A 14,794-nucleotide genomic window follows, 5' to 3' on the forward strand; every position below is an offset into this window, starting at 1 on the left:
GAACAGATTATGATCCCAATGCATTTTATCAGTTTATATTCCTTAAATGTCACTGTTGTCTTAGACTCAAACTTTACCTTCTCTCCCTGAATTACACTGGGTGATCTAAAGCACTTTCTTCACAAAGGTATTCATAAAACAAAATCAGCAAATGTGGTTTATTAAAACCCATATGGTGCATCGCTACCACTGCAATGTAACACATATTTGTGGATAATTCTGGATCTGCTGGCTAGAATAAAATCATGCTTTCCTGATTGGTGTTCATAACTGGTTTCAATGTCTGTGCAACAAAAAATATAAAAATCATTGGCAAACACATGCAATGTCTATGAGAGCTTACACAGAAAGTAAAAAGTAGTTCCCTATCTTCAAGCATGCAGAGCAGGCAAACACACATATGGTAAAAAGGCAATGCACCATTAGAGGGACAAACATAAGGTTGGGAAGCTGGGACACGAATAAGAAACAGGTAAATGAGAGTGACAAGGCAAGCCAAACAATGCTAAGCAATGAGCAGACTCCAACTCCCTGCATGTTAAGCCGCAATATGCCTCGCGACCTACAGCGTCTAGGAGGCTCAACGGCTGCCTTGGAGGCTCAACTTAAAAATATGTAATGTGTATTGCAATATCATTTGTTCAACTCTCAATCCATCTTTTGGAGAGCACGAAAAACCTTCTCTATCAAGGATTTGTGTTAAAGTAAACTGGACGAGTACCATAGCAAGTGGTAACGTAATGACGCTGAATCTCATCCTGCTTCATTAAGGTATAGTAACTTAATTAGACATACCATCACAGTATACTATCTTTCTAGTACTAATTCAATGATATGATGACCTCATTCACAGGGCCGCAGGATGCTGTTTCTACTATTGTTGCTTCATTGCTTCTGGCAGCCTATTTGATATGCTACCCAATTGCATATGTATAATTGTAACCAAAGAAGTCTGAAGTGATACCCAGGCAACATGTTCTGCATGAAAGAATTAAATTAAAGATGAATAATATAACATTAAAGTTAACAATGAAATGTCACTGCCACTCAACGTGATTTGAACTTCTCTAATCAGACATAGGCAATTGTCTTTATGAGCAGCAAGCTTGTCTGAAACATAATGTGCACTTAGGGCTTTTTGTTGAAAATATCAAATCACTAAAAACATAATTGGGGATGGTGCGCAAAAGCATATACTTCAAATTGCTAAGAATATAATAAGGAAAGGTGAACATGTCGAAGCACTGCTTTCTGCCACAATCAATATCTTTGTGAATGTGGAGAGGTTTAAAATCATCCCAGTAATGAGGTTTTCATATCAGTGTAACACACTTCATAAGACCTGTGAAAACAATTTCTATATTCTGTCATTTTGCTTTTGTAGTTTTCTGTACCCAGCAATCACATAAGTGTTCACACAGAGGCAGTTTAAATGGACACCTTTCAAAGCAAGGGGTGGTGAGAGGCTTCCAGCAGGGCATGATTATAGATAAGCATTTACCCAACCAAAATATGGCCATCTAGTGTGCAATGGAAACAGACGGTAGGTGATATTTACCCCCATGTTGTGCATATATAAGAAACATATCACAAGATATATGTGTTTTAACCCTAAATAGCTATTTCTGCCATTCTAAATTCTTCAAGCAGGTGTAATGCAGTGTATACACATATATATACGGATTAATCACAATGAAGAAAATAGGCAGATGACTACAATCCCAGCACTGATTAATTCTTCACGGGAACGGCACATTAGATGACCACTTCACCCAGCATCCCCTTCCTTTGTACTACTACCCTGAGAATAAAATTTAACAATTTTCATGCATGATCTAAGCCTTATAAAGAGAGAGGAATAAAGCTATCTTAGACTACTCATTAAACCACCTTGCATAGCAAGCTTCACTGTCTTAGGCAGGCACTAAGACTTTGGGCATTTGGGAAGAACATACTAAATGATTTAAGTTTAAAATCTCAAGCCTCCAGCTTAAGTGAGGCACACATATGTTAAACCTATAGAATGCCTGTTTAAGAAATGCACCACAAGTGGAGGAATTGAAGTGTCTGAGGGCTTAGCAGGCACGAAGGGTAATGTGCATTTTGCTCTCCACAGTGCAAGCCTCATTAGGAAGCCTTGTAAGATTTTATTCTGTTCCAATGTGTAATACACTCAGTTCTATCAACTCATTCACAAGTCTATTCACGATCTAGAGTCAAAAGCCCTCAAGAGAATGATCACGATTTCTATGTGTTCAAGAGGTCACTTTAATATTTTCATTCAAAATGATGCCAAGCTCTAAAAATGTTCGAGGTCATTTCCATATACAAAAAGATTAAAAACTCCCAAGAGGCTTCACATGATGGGAAATTCTCAAGGGTGGTTATTTATTTATAATCTTATATTTATGATCTTATAAAGTACAACAGTTACCCGCATAGGGTTTCCCGGTTTATGTCTCTTGTTTCTCAATCGAACTCTCCCAAGACATTGTATGACCTCACAATGATCTAATCCACTCCAAACTTATGATCTAGAAAAAGAACAGTGCCTGCTGTCATAGAAAAAAAGAAAACTACCATTCTTTTAAGTTAATGAAATATGCCACTAAAACCACAACCTCTACATGTTCAGAAAGTTGACATCCAATCAGTCAAGCATTATTTTGAACAAGAGTCAATGAAAATGAGGAGACAGTATACGTTAAGATTAAGCCAAGCCACATCCAATTCTCTTTTTGAAACTCAGCAATTTCAAACATATTCCAGCCAAATGATCACTTGATGACAGACATTCATTTTTAACAACATTTGTAGGCCTAAAGGCTTAGGTCATTAGTTCTTGTAGGTCCTATCATTTCAACCCAATGAAATCTCAACATTAGGCACTAGAACATTCTTTATTATGGATAACATTATCTTTTGTGTAACAGATGAAGAAACTTTATTGACAGAGGCACACCATGAAGGCATTAAGAAACTTGCCCTCACCACCTGGACTGTGAGATCTACTTTCTCCAGTGTCCATCCGTGCATCTTCTTACTAGAGCATTCTCTTATCCCCTCTGCAACACTCTTTTACACTGCTTTTCTAGCCAGACCATTACCCTTTACCCTTTTATCTCGCTGTCACCTAACCTCTGCACCTAATAGCACAGACCTTGCAACAAATATTGACAATGATGTCGGCATATAGATTTCTGCAGCAAACCAACTGTTGATGGGTATTGGATCATTAAATTACTAACAATTGGCCACAGTGCTCCTAATCAAGAACCCTGCTCTTAGTTATAATTATCATTTTAAAGACGGCATTCAAATTTTATCCTGCCAGTATAAATATACAACTAAAACTAAATTGAATGAATATCTTTTTTCAGCACTTGTCACATCATCTTGCTGAGGAGCAATGAAAATGTATAGCATGCTACCTTTGACCTATTTGCAATGAAAAACAAGATGAGAACACCAAGTGGAGGTTAATTAAAACTTGTCAACAATATTCTAGTCATGGAAGGAACACAAATAAAGGTACACTTTATACACTTGCATTCTGTGCTTCTAATAAGTAGCACAAAAGACAGTTACTAATTATAAATGTCTGATTGCCTCTAAAGTTCGTAAAGAACAAGACAAGCATTAACTGAATCCTTCAAGAATTAGAGAACTTCATTTATATAACTCAAAAGCTAACATTTTGATACCAGGCGAATTTAAAGTAAAACTGCTGTTCAAAATAAATTCAATTGTTCATGAAGAGTCAACCGATTTCTTTTATAACATACCTGATCCTTTAATAATTGAAGGTCAGAAAATACATGGAATTTCTTTTTTTTTTTTATTGATTTGGGCTTTAGATAATTACATTGAGTATTTGACTCAAGAGGATCAGCTCTACGTTAAATATACATCTTCATTTGGCTGAATTTAGCACGTGTATGAGTTTTAAGGTAATATCTAGAAAAGAAAGCACTTATAACCCCCAATAAACCAACTTAATCTTGAGACGTCATATGGTAAACCGAACATTTCAGAAACAGTGCAATTTCTAATTACAATAACAGCTGAATAAAATGTTGCCTTGATCTGTTACACAAAATGAATCTACTCTGGGACCAAGATTTTCTAATTAATTTTGGTAATGTGACCAGGAGTAATTTGAAGACATCCCACTCATGGATTGACGACAGGGAAAATCTTCTTTCCATTGTATTCCCTTTCCTTCTTGTGCCTGTTGTAAACACAATGGGACCAGACAAAATAATCACTGCTTCAATTAACATGAAACTCTGTCAGGAGAGAGGAATTACAGGAAAGGATTAAGGTTTCTTCTGAAACTTCAGTCCTAAAAAAAAGGGGCTCAAAGACCAAGCAGCTAAAATTCTGCTATAAAATGTATTTGACTGGCATATACCAAGCAAGCGAGAGGAATCCTGGAGGATCTTGCATGAATCCATAAAAACAAAGGATTCAATCATAGGTTGTTGTTAATTGGCTATTCACAAGAACGTCTGCTAAACATCACCAAAAAATGTTAATGCAACTTTACACATCGCAGCCGATCGCGGGAAAACAACCCCGTGTCAACGTGGAATTCACAACCATGCGATAGTCTGCCGAAACCGCGGACCATGTCGGCGATACAACCACCTCGATGGAGATAAAAACACAAACCACAAAACAAAAAAACCTGCGATGGGCCAAAGCGTTATAAGAAAACAGTGACAACCAGTGCGAGGGCAGCAATACTCATGCGGAATGCAGGAAATAGCACAAGAAAAGCATACGGAAAATGCCACAAAAAAAAATACATCAACTGCGGAGTACCACGGATGCACCCTGACCGACTGCAGAGGACAACATGTACCCCACAACATCCAAGCACCATGGAAGAACAGAACCGAAGGGCACACCGCATGAAAGAGACCAGTGGCAGAACAAATCAGAGCCACAGGAGCGACTCATCCACCGTGTAGCATACGCACATAAGCATAAGTGCACATTGAAATTGACAACATCCCGGTACAAACAGCAACACCTCCATAAAAGAACACAGGACACAACTGGTTCCGCAAATGTGCCCAACTTGGCAAATCACATCTGAAACCGCAGGAAAATGTAACATGACAATGTACAAGTACAACCTGTAACCTGCAAATATGTCTGGAACTGGGATCCATGGGGCATTGGTGTGAACACAGATTTTGTGCAACGCACAACATGCAACGATCATCTTGCACACAATGTCCAGGCTGTACAGGAGCTTTCCACCTGTGCCATCCAGGCACCTGAAACGTGACTTCAACAAGCCAAATGTGCATTCAACGATGCCCCTAGTGTGTATGTGGGCCACATTGTACTGCCTCTGGGCGGGTGTGTCCGGGTCTCGGAGGGGTGTCATCATCCAAGGGCAGAGTGCATATCCTTGATTGCCTGTGACAGTGCAGGGAGAAAAGAGTCAATACTTGGTTCGGCAGGATGTGATGGCAGGCCCACTAATGCAGTGAAGCCTGTGCTGGCTCTGTGTGGGGTGAATGTAAGCCAGCCCTCAGGGAGTAGCTGGTGCTGGCAACAACTCCAACAGCCATCAGGCACTCAGAAATGCAATGTCAGAATAACAAGGGGGAATGACTCGAGTCGCCCAAGGCTAGTGGCCCCAGATGCACAGCAGCCGACACAGGCCCACCGCCACGGGACGCTGACCTGCGAGAGACTGGGGTAGGGTCATGAGGGCAGAGCAGGGCCTCTTATGTGTCATAGGTGCCTTCCGCGGAGTGTCACGGGGGAGAATTGGAGGTCAACCCCCAGGGTATGATGCAGAGGTCACATGCCAGCTGTGTCCGGCAACATGGCGGATATCAATGCCACAGACCCATGCCGGACACCAAGTCCGTACCTGCCCGTTGCTGATCACAACCCCCAGGCCACAGGCTCAGACACCAACGATGTTCCGCCGGAAGATGACGGTCACTCATGGCGCACAGGGTTAGTGGCACCACGTGTCATCTGCTTGTGTTGAACAAGGTAAGTAGCACCACATGTCGCAGGCCTGCGATATGGAATTATGCTTCACTGATCGAAGGGAGTCTGGTGCTGGGGCCGCTGCCGCGGACTTGGGGTCACTGCCATTCAGGACTCAGGATACTGTTCCACATGTGGGACATACTGGGCCGAAGAGGACGCCGGTGGAGCGTGTTAATAAGTAAGGAGTGATGTGGGCCAGTGTCGGGGGGCCAGCGATGGTCTGCGGAGGCTGCAGAGGTCGTGAGACTGGGGCTTGGAGCTTGCACCAGCACGTGGTGGGTCCTTTTTGACACACAACAGTGTTGGCAGGTGAGCAGTGCAGCCCTGGTGTGCTGGGGCGGGCAGGCCTGCTCTGTTCATCAGTGTCCTGGGGTGCAGCAGGTGCACAGGGTCGCAGGCCCCACTGCTCGCAGCATTCTCATGGCAGGCCACGTGGTGCCGCACTGTCAGTGACGTTGGCCTTCCCAGGAGTGAATCACACTCTGCACAATGGGTTTTTGACCACACCCCTGCGCAGCCCTGGCGTACTCAGGGCCAACCTAATGCGCTCACGCACACAGGGGGGGACGCAGCGTGTGACACTTCCGCTATCTGACCCACGGACTCGGGTGACATGGTTCTGTCCATTGCTCACTACTCTCCAGTCACCAGCAGTTGTGGTCTGCATGGACATGTCTGTGGTTTGCATACCCATGTCTGTCCTGCACATCCACACCTCACTTCTTGTTCTGTACATTCCCATTCACTTGCATCCTCGCACATAGCTCCATTCCGCATCTCCACACGTTCAGCTGTTGTGTGGCTGTGGTGCCATGAAATGTCTGTATTGGGTGCAGGGGTAGCCCAGGATGACCATGGAGTGGTGTTGTCGTGTCTGGTAGGTGGTCGTGTAGTTTGACATGTTGTATGTTGTTTGGTCACGTGTGCATTCCCACAGTTGTGCGTTGTGTGGTGGTGGGTTTGGGGTGTGTCATGTGTTGATTTGGCACTTACCAACGAGCAGTCCAGTTCCATATGTGCCATCCTGGAAGCGCTGGTTGATGATGGACTGTCGGAATATGAAGGAATCATGCACACTGCCTGGGTAGTTGGTGATGACATTGGTGAAGAGTGTCCGGTGGTCCACTATTGCCTGCACATTGATGGTATGCGTGTGCTTTCTGTTGCGGTAGTAGCTTGCAGTATCCGCAGGGGGCACAAGTAGGACATGTGTGCAGTAGATTGCCTCCAACACGGCCAGGAATCTGGTGTAGAAGCCTTGTTTTGTTTCCAGCTGTTCCTGCGCAGTGTTGGGGAAGTGAAGGTACTGGGGTATGAAGCTAAGGATGGCATCCAGGACAGGTGTGATGAACTTTGATAGGGCTGGCTGTGAGATCCCTCTGGCTCTGGCAGTTGTTGGTTGGAAGGTACCAGAGGCCAACAGGTGCAGCACAGCCAGCAGCTTTGTCTGTGGAGGGAGGTGGTTCTCCGCTCTGTTGGGACCGTCAGTCTGTGGGCGATGTGGTGAGGTTCTGTAATTCTCGAGTCTGACTCCATTTTGTTCTGTGCCACCATTTTGTGTTGCCCTCACGTAGGACTGTGAAGGTAGCCTGGCGAACAAAGTGGCCTGGTCTTCTTAGTCCATGTATACATTAACTAGGTTTCTTTCTGCCTCTGGAATGAACTGTACGAAACTGACCTCTTCACCTGAAACTGACCTCGCAAAGCCAATTTCCCTGATCGATCTTTGTCTGAGATTGCCAATCAAGATACTGTACATGTAATCATGCCATGCCCTGCAGTGCCATCTAAATCAGATTAACCTTTGTGAACTATGTAATTATAATGTTTTGCCCATATCCTGCTAAAACCCCAAAGGCTACTCACCTGCTGACCCTCCAAGTTTTCCATTTGTTTAGGAATATAATTGGTACAACTCCCTTACATGCCTGGGGCAGGATAAAGAGTATATAAGATGTGAAGTAAGACCATTCTATGGACTACCTCATTCAGTTGCTACGGCTTCTGTGTGACGTAGTCACACTCATTTGAGTTTAATAAAAATGTTCTTTTATATTTCAGCTTCTGTGCCAAATTCTTTATTATTGGTTTGAATGGACTAAGTATCAGTGAGACCCCTGAGAAGGAAATCATATTTCTTCAAATGGCGCCCTTTTGTGGGGCTCATCAGAGAAGTGGCTGTCTGTGGGAGTGATCTTGTCAGAAGACAGAAATCTACTGAGGAGGACAGGACAGGACTCTACTAAGGAGGTACTCTGTGCACGGAGATTCTGGGGATTCTTTGTCTCTGCAGCCCAGTATATTTCTGATCTTCCTGATTTTGATCCTCCACATGATGTCACCCCTGACTGAGAACCTTTTTGGCGTGAGTATTTTATAGAAAAAAGACCGTTAGGTCATTTAGAACTTGGCAGTTAGAATTTGGACAACCATTTGTTTGGTAAAAGTCGTTATGCGGCTCTTACTGTTGGTTTTTGCCTTGGATTGGTAAGGTAGTTTAGTAACACTTAATATAGCTTTGGAATTTTGGAATTTGTGTTGGCCAACTTTGGATTTGTATAGGTTTGTATATGCGAATTGCAATTTGTGTAGGCAGGTAATGAGAAGATTTTTCTCTATCTGGTTTTGTTGAACGGTGCAACGTACGAAGAGTACCTTAAGCAATACTTTGATTATAATATTGCATATTCTGCAGTGTTTTTGGCATGCCTGTTTTCAAAGCTCACATTGAAGAATGTGTTGCTTTTTCTTGGTGTGATGTGAAGTAAATTAGCCGGCTCCCCTAGAGGGAATACCTAAATAGGTTTAGGTATAAAAACATATTTCTTCCTTGGTGATTCTGTATCCCCAGGGAATTAAAATATGGACATAATACATACAAGGATCCTTTGTTCTGCGCAATCTTATGAATGGAGATATGCAGAGCGATTTTTGGTGTTCTGCCAGCCAAAGCTAGTGAATTGAGTGTATCTTGGCTTCTTGGAAATAAAGGTCTGTGGGTCTGTTTTTGCAGTCTTTTGGAACACTATTGAGAAGCGCTTCTTGTAAATATGACTTACAACTAGTATTTACAAATGGTTTGGTTTAAGTACAGTCTGTGGGCTGTCCTTTGTTTCGGTCTTGAGTATTGATCTGTGGGTTAAATGTGTGTTTAAATGTCTCTGTGGTTTTCCCATTAGTGCAACTTCTGTAAGTAAATAGCGATGGCGCTATTTATGAAATAAATGACTAAAACGCGCTGTATTATGTGTCCTGAGTGTTTGACCCCTTTCTGTTTATGTCTGAAATGAGCTCAATGTGTGTTTGTGGTTTTTTCTTGATGTTTTCAGTCTGTTAAGCAAAATGTCAGTTAATTAATTAAGTAGAAATTAAATAAAAATCCGGAAATGAACCATGTGATATGCTACAATAGCTATATGTTGCTATTTAATTTATAGAGTAAGCAATTATGCATATGTACAAACTGTTAAATGCTTAAAAGATAACATTAAAATTCACATTCACTAGGAATAAAAAGGCATCAAAAACGAAATTGTGTGTTTTGTAGAAAAATAAACTTATAGTATTTTTTTACTTACATACATTGTATTAGATATTAACAGGCAAACACTTCAGCTGAAGTAAATCTTTGCTGAACTCAAACGCAACACACATTGATATGTCAGAGTTTGAAAAAGACTGACACCGTGCTCATGTTATAACACTGAGAGACAAGCTTTTACTGCCACGGAGCAAATAGCAGGTCACGAATAGACAGGAATGTTTACTCAAGCCAGGACTTCGCCCTCAGTTAAACACGGGTGGAACTTTGCATTTCAGGCTGTTGTTTTAAAAAAGGTTCCAAAACTACGGTTCATTATTTTGTATTACAAGAAGACATTTCAATTAAGGGTTTCCTCTCTTTAAGCATTTTTATAAGCATATTCTTGGTTCTAATGTTAGAATAATTGTTCTTTTTAAAAAAAAAAAACGTGGCGCAAGAATTTGTCATGTTTCAAGTTAAGCTTCTGTGTTTAGGCTTATAAATAAATGTGTCTAAAATGATAGGCAAGGGATGCAGCTTGCTTTTATATATGGGCCTATCAAAAATGATTGGGTTTATTAAAAATAATTATTAATTCTGAAAAAGAATTATTACAAATAAGTGCTTCTAAATTCGTTTTTTAATATTTATAAAGCTTAATAGTCATACTGTGACCTCCTAGCATTAAAATTTAATTTAAGTTGTGTTGAACCACAAAAATGAGAACATTTGCATATGGAATTTCACTTGGCGCAGGCGTAAAAACTCATTTTTCTAAGGATTTACATGAGATATGTCTAATGTCCAATCTCTGCAATTTGTAAAGAACATTCTGAGGATGATTAATATGTAGCACAATTATAGGATATTTATTTTTGAGTGCCCCAGGTGTCAAAGTCGAAATTGGGTGAGGGCAGTATTTAGGCAGCATTTTTTTTCATTTAGAGTAGCTTTTAAAGTGCCTTAGGCTTCAGTAAATGCATACATTTAGGTATAATACAAATTTGCAGGTTGTTCCCATTTGGGGTTGCTTTTAATGTCTCAGTGAGCCAATGTGCCCAGTGCAGAGGTTTGGGTTTAATATCAAGATTGAAGGTTATAACTCTAGCTAGACCTACTGAGACATTCATCCTTTTAAGGTTGATGAACTTGGTACCGTTGCATAGGGTAGTAACAAACATTTGTTCTAAAGCTAGTATGTTATGTTATTATGTTCTGTGAGTTATTCACAGTAACTGTTTTAATAATCTAAGAATAGAAACAAATTGTAGCCTCTAACTGAAGTATTATATATAACATGTGTTTTTAAATAAAGTTAATTATTGCAGGTTAAAAAGAGTTAGGAAGGCTTTTTGTCTTTGACAGCTTCAGGGTGAAGAGAGAGAGGGCTGAGGAGAGGCAGATTTTGACCTTGAGGTCAGTAAGGTGGGGGTTAGCAGTATGTTGAAACAAGATGAGTTTTTGTATGACTCCTTTGAGAAAAAAAAATGTTTTTCGCGTTTTTGCATTTTGTCCTTCAATAAATTGTTCCTGCTGGTCCTGTGTGTCAGAAGCGACACAGTAAGTTGTATTTGACAGCTGATCACCACTAACTGGTGACCAGTTGTCAAAAGGAGGGTGAGGAAAGTAAAAGAAAGTGTACTTTTAATTTTAAGCCTGACAAATTAAGCACGCCCGAATAGTGGGTTTTGGGCTGTATGAAGTGCGTGCGTCACCGCTCATTTACATGTGCTATTGTAATTTGTCTATGCTTTTTGTGCTTGGTATACAGCACGTATATCTAATGGCTTGACATGTGTGTTTTATTTATTTTATGTATGTTTTTGTTTTATGTTGTTGCTTCTGATACTATTACAAGTTTTCCTGTGTTGTGAGGGGATGTCATGACGATGTACATCTTTGAGCAACAATTGGTTGAACTTGCTCTGGTTACTAAATTTCACAGATATGATATTTCATGCTGTGAATATGACAGACAACACTTCACCAGTGCATGTCTATTTGGCTATAATGGTATTGAAAAAAAAAAAAGAGATATACAGGATTAAAAGTGTGTCACCTGCAGTTAGTCATGTTACTGCTCCTTCCTTTAAGGGACGAGCAGCCTAGATTGATGTTCCCTGATTAGACCCTAAGGATGAACTATAAATCTGTGGCTCTTGCTAAAGGTGACCTAACTTTCCTTATGATATTGCACTTCTACATGTAGTCATAAGAGACACCAAGAGTTTCTTATTTGCTGTCCTGAGTAGCAGGATTGTGATTTTAAGTGGGTATAGTGCCCCCTCCGGACAGGTGACTAGGGAAAGGAAAAATTGTAGATCAGACACCAGAGACCTGAGAATTATTAGACTAGGGTGACAGGTATTCTCAGTGATCATGAGGAGATATTGTTTAGCCTGTGTATTGCATGGTGCACTTGCTGCACAATTATTAAAGGGAGGTATCTGCCTGCCCCTGATAATTTGTATCATGCGTTTCCCCTTTTGAGGTGTTCTAGATAAGGAATGTAGGAACACACAGATGTAGTAATTTAAGAGATGTTTATCCCATTAGAAAATCATGAAATGAATATTTGTAAATCCATAAGGGACTGGCCTATCTGTAAAACTGGTGCCACTATGAACCACGTCCAGTTTTACTAATGATACCAGAATGTTTAATTGATTGGTTATTGAATTTGCCTTTTGGATTCCCCTCCTTTATATCTGTCCTACCTCATGAGCACTTTCTTTTTTTCACACTCCCCTTGGAGCAACCTCTTTCTCTATTAGGAGCGTTTAATATGGTGATCTGTTCTAAAAGTCTCTTAGTTTTCTCTGGTCTGTATCATACCCTGTTCTCCTCAGGTTTTGAGCTGATCATGCATCTAAACTGACACATTTTCACTCTGACTCCTGCAGTCCCGCATTTTGGTGGGTCAGCACTGATTACAGCTCAGGCTACTGCTGCCATACCTTTTTGATGGTGCACTGTTCACACACATGTTGTGACTGATAAAGGAGAGACTGCAACATGGTCAATCTCCTTGTGGCTTAATTATATTGAGATTGGATACTGACTCTCATGTAGCAGATCCTATAGGCTGGCACACTGTGTGTTTGAGTATTGGTATGAGTTACTGTGATACGTTTGGCTGGCTGTCACTCTTAGGGTCTTGAGATGATCAGTGCTGCCTTCTTTAATAGGCAACTACTCTGAAACTGCGTTGCTACGAGAGGTACCAGACCTGATATGATTTTAGCAGCCTACACATGCAACCCCACACTCTTCCTACTCCCTGCTGACGAGCGGCAACTACCGCGAAACACGTGTCCAGGGATGGCTAACGTTACTCTGACTTGCACGCACCACTGAGCATAGGCGTACCCGCCGACGCTGACTGCAGGGACCACAGTTCTTCGGGGTAACACGCTAGTGGGTGGAGCAGTGTGCGACCATTTGTTTAGTTATTTAGTGGCTCCCTGAGCCCCGACAGCCGACGGGCTGTAGGTTACGCACCTGCGTTGCTACGAGAGGTACCAGACCTGATAGGATTTTAGCAGCCTACACATGCAACCCCACACTCTTCCTACTCCCTGCTGACGAGCGGCAACTACCGCGAAACACGTGTCCAGGGATGGCTAACGTTACTCTGACTTGCACGCACCACTGAGCATAGGCGTACCCGCCGACGCTGACTACAGGGACCACAGTTCTTCGGGGTAACACGCTAGTGGGTGGAGCAGTGTGCGACCATTTGTTTAGTTATTTAGTGGCTCCCTGAGCCCCTACAGCCGACGGGCTGTAGGTTACGCACCTGCGTTGCTACGAGAGGTACCAGACCTGATATGATTTTAGCAGCCTACACATGCAACCCCACACTCTTCCTACTCCCTGCTGACAAGCGGCAACTACCGCGAAACACGTGTCCAGGGATGGCTAACGTTACTCTGACTTGCACGCACCACTGAGCATAGGCGTACCCGCCGACGCTGACTACAGGGACCACAGTTCTTCGGGGTAACACGCTAGTGGGTGGAGCAGTGTGCGACCATTTGTTTAGTTATTTAGTGGCTCTCTGAGCCCCGACAGCCGACGGGCTGTAGGTTACGCACCTGCGTTGCTATGAGAGGTACCAGACCTGATATGATTTTAGCAGCCTACACATGCAACCCCACACTCTTCCTACTCCCTGCTGACGAGCGGCAACTACCGCGAAACACGTGTCCAGGGATGGCTAACGTTACTCTGACTTGCACGCACCACTGAGCATAGGCGTACCCGCCGACGCTGACTACAGGGACCACAGTTCTTCGGGGTAACACGCTAGTGGGTGGAGCAGTGTGCGACCATTTGTTTAGTTATTTAGTGGCTCCCTGAGCCCCGACAGCCGACGGGCTGTAGGTTACGCACCTGCGTTGCTACGAGAGGTACCAGACCTGATATGATTTTAGCAGCCTACACATGCAACCCCACACTCTTCCTACTCCCTGCTGACGAGCGGCAACTACCGCGAAACACGTGTCCAGGGATGGCTAACGTTACTCTGACTTGCACGCACCACTGAGCATAGGCGTACCCGCCGACGCTGACTACAGGGACCACAGTTCTTCGGGGTAACACGCTAGTGGGTGGAGCAGTGTGCGACCATTTGTTTAGTTATTTAGTGGCTCCCTGAGCCCCGACTGCCGACGGGCTGTAGGTTACGCACCTGCGTTGCTACGAGAGGTACCAGACCTGATATGATTTTAGCAGCCTACACATGCAACCCCACACTCTTCCTACTCCCTGCTGACGAGCGGCAACTACCGCGAAACACGTTTCCAGGGATGGCTAACGTTACTCTGACTTGCACGCACCACTGAGCATAGGCGTACCCGCCGACGCTGACTACAGGGACCACAGTTCTTCGGGGTAACACGCTAGTGGGTGGAGCAGTGCGCGACCATTTGTTTAGTTATTTAGTGGCTCCCTGAGCCCCGACAGCCGACGGGCTGTAGGTTACGCACCTGCGTTGCTACGAGTGGTACCAGACCTGATATGATTTTAGCAGCCTACACATGCAACCCCACACTCTTCCTACTCCCTGCTGACGAGCGGCAACTACTGCGAAACACGTGTCCAGGGATGGCTAACGTTACTCTGACTTGCACGCACCACTGAGCATAGGTGTACCCGCTGACGCTGACTACAGGGACCACAGTTCTTCGGGGTAACATGCTAGTGGGTGGAGCAGTGTGCGACCATTTGTTTAGTTATTTAGTG

The sequence above is a fragment of the Triturus cristatus genome, chromosome 1_2 (assembly GCF_964204655.1).
Source record: "Triturus cristatus chromosome 1_2, aTriCri1.1, whole genome shotgun sequence".
Classification (NCBI taxonomy): Eukaryota; Metazoa; Chordata; class Amphibia; order Caudata; family Salamandridae; genus Triturus; species Triturus cristatus.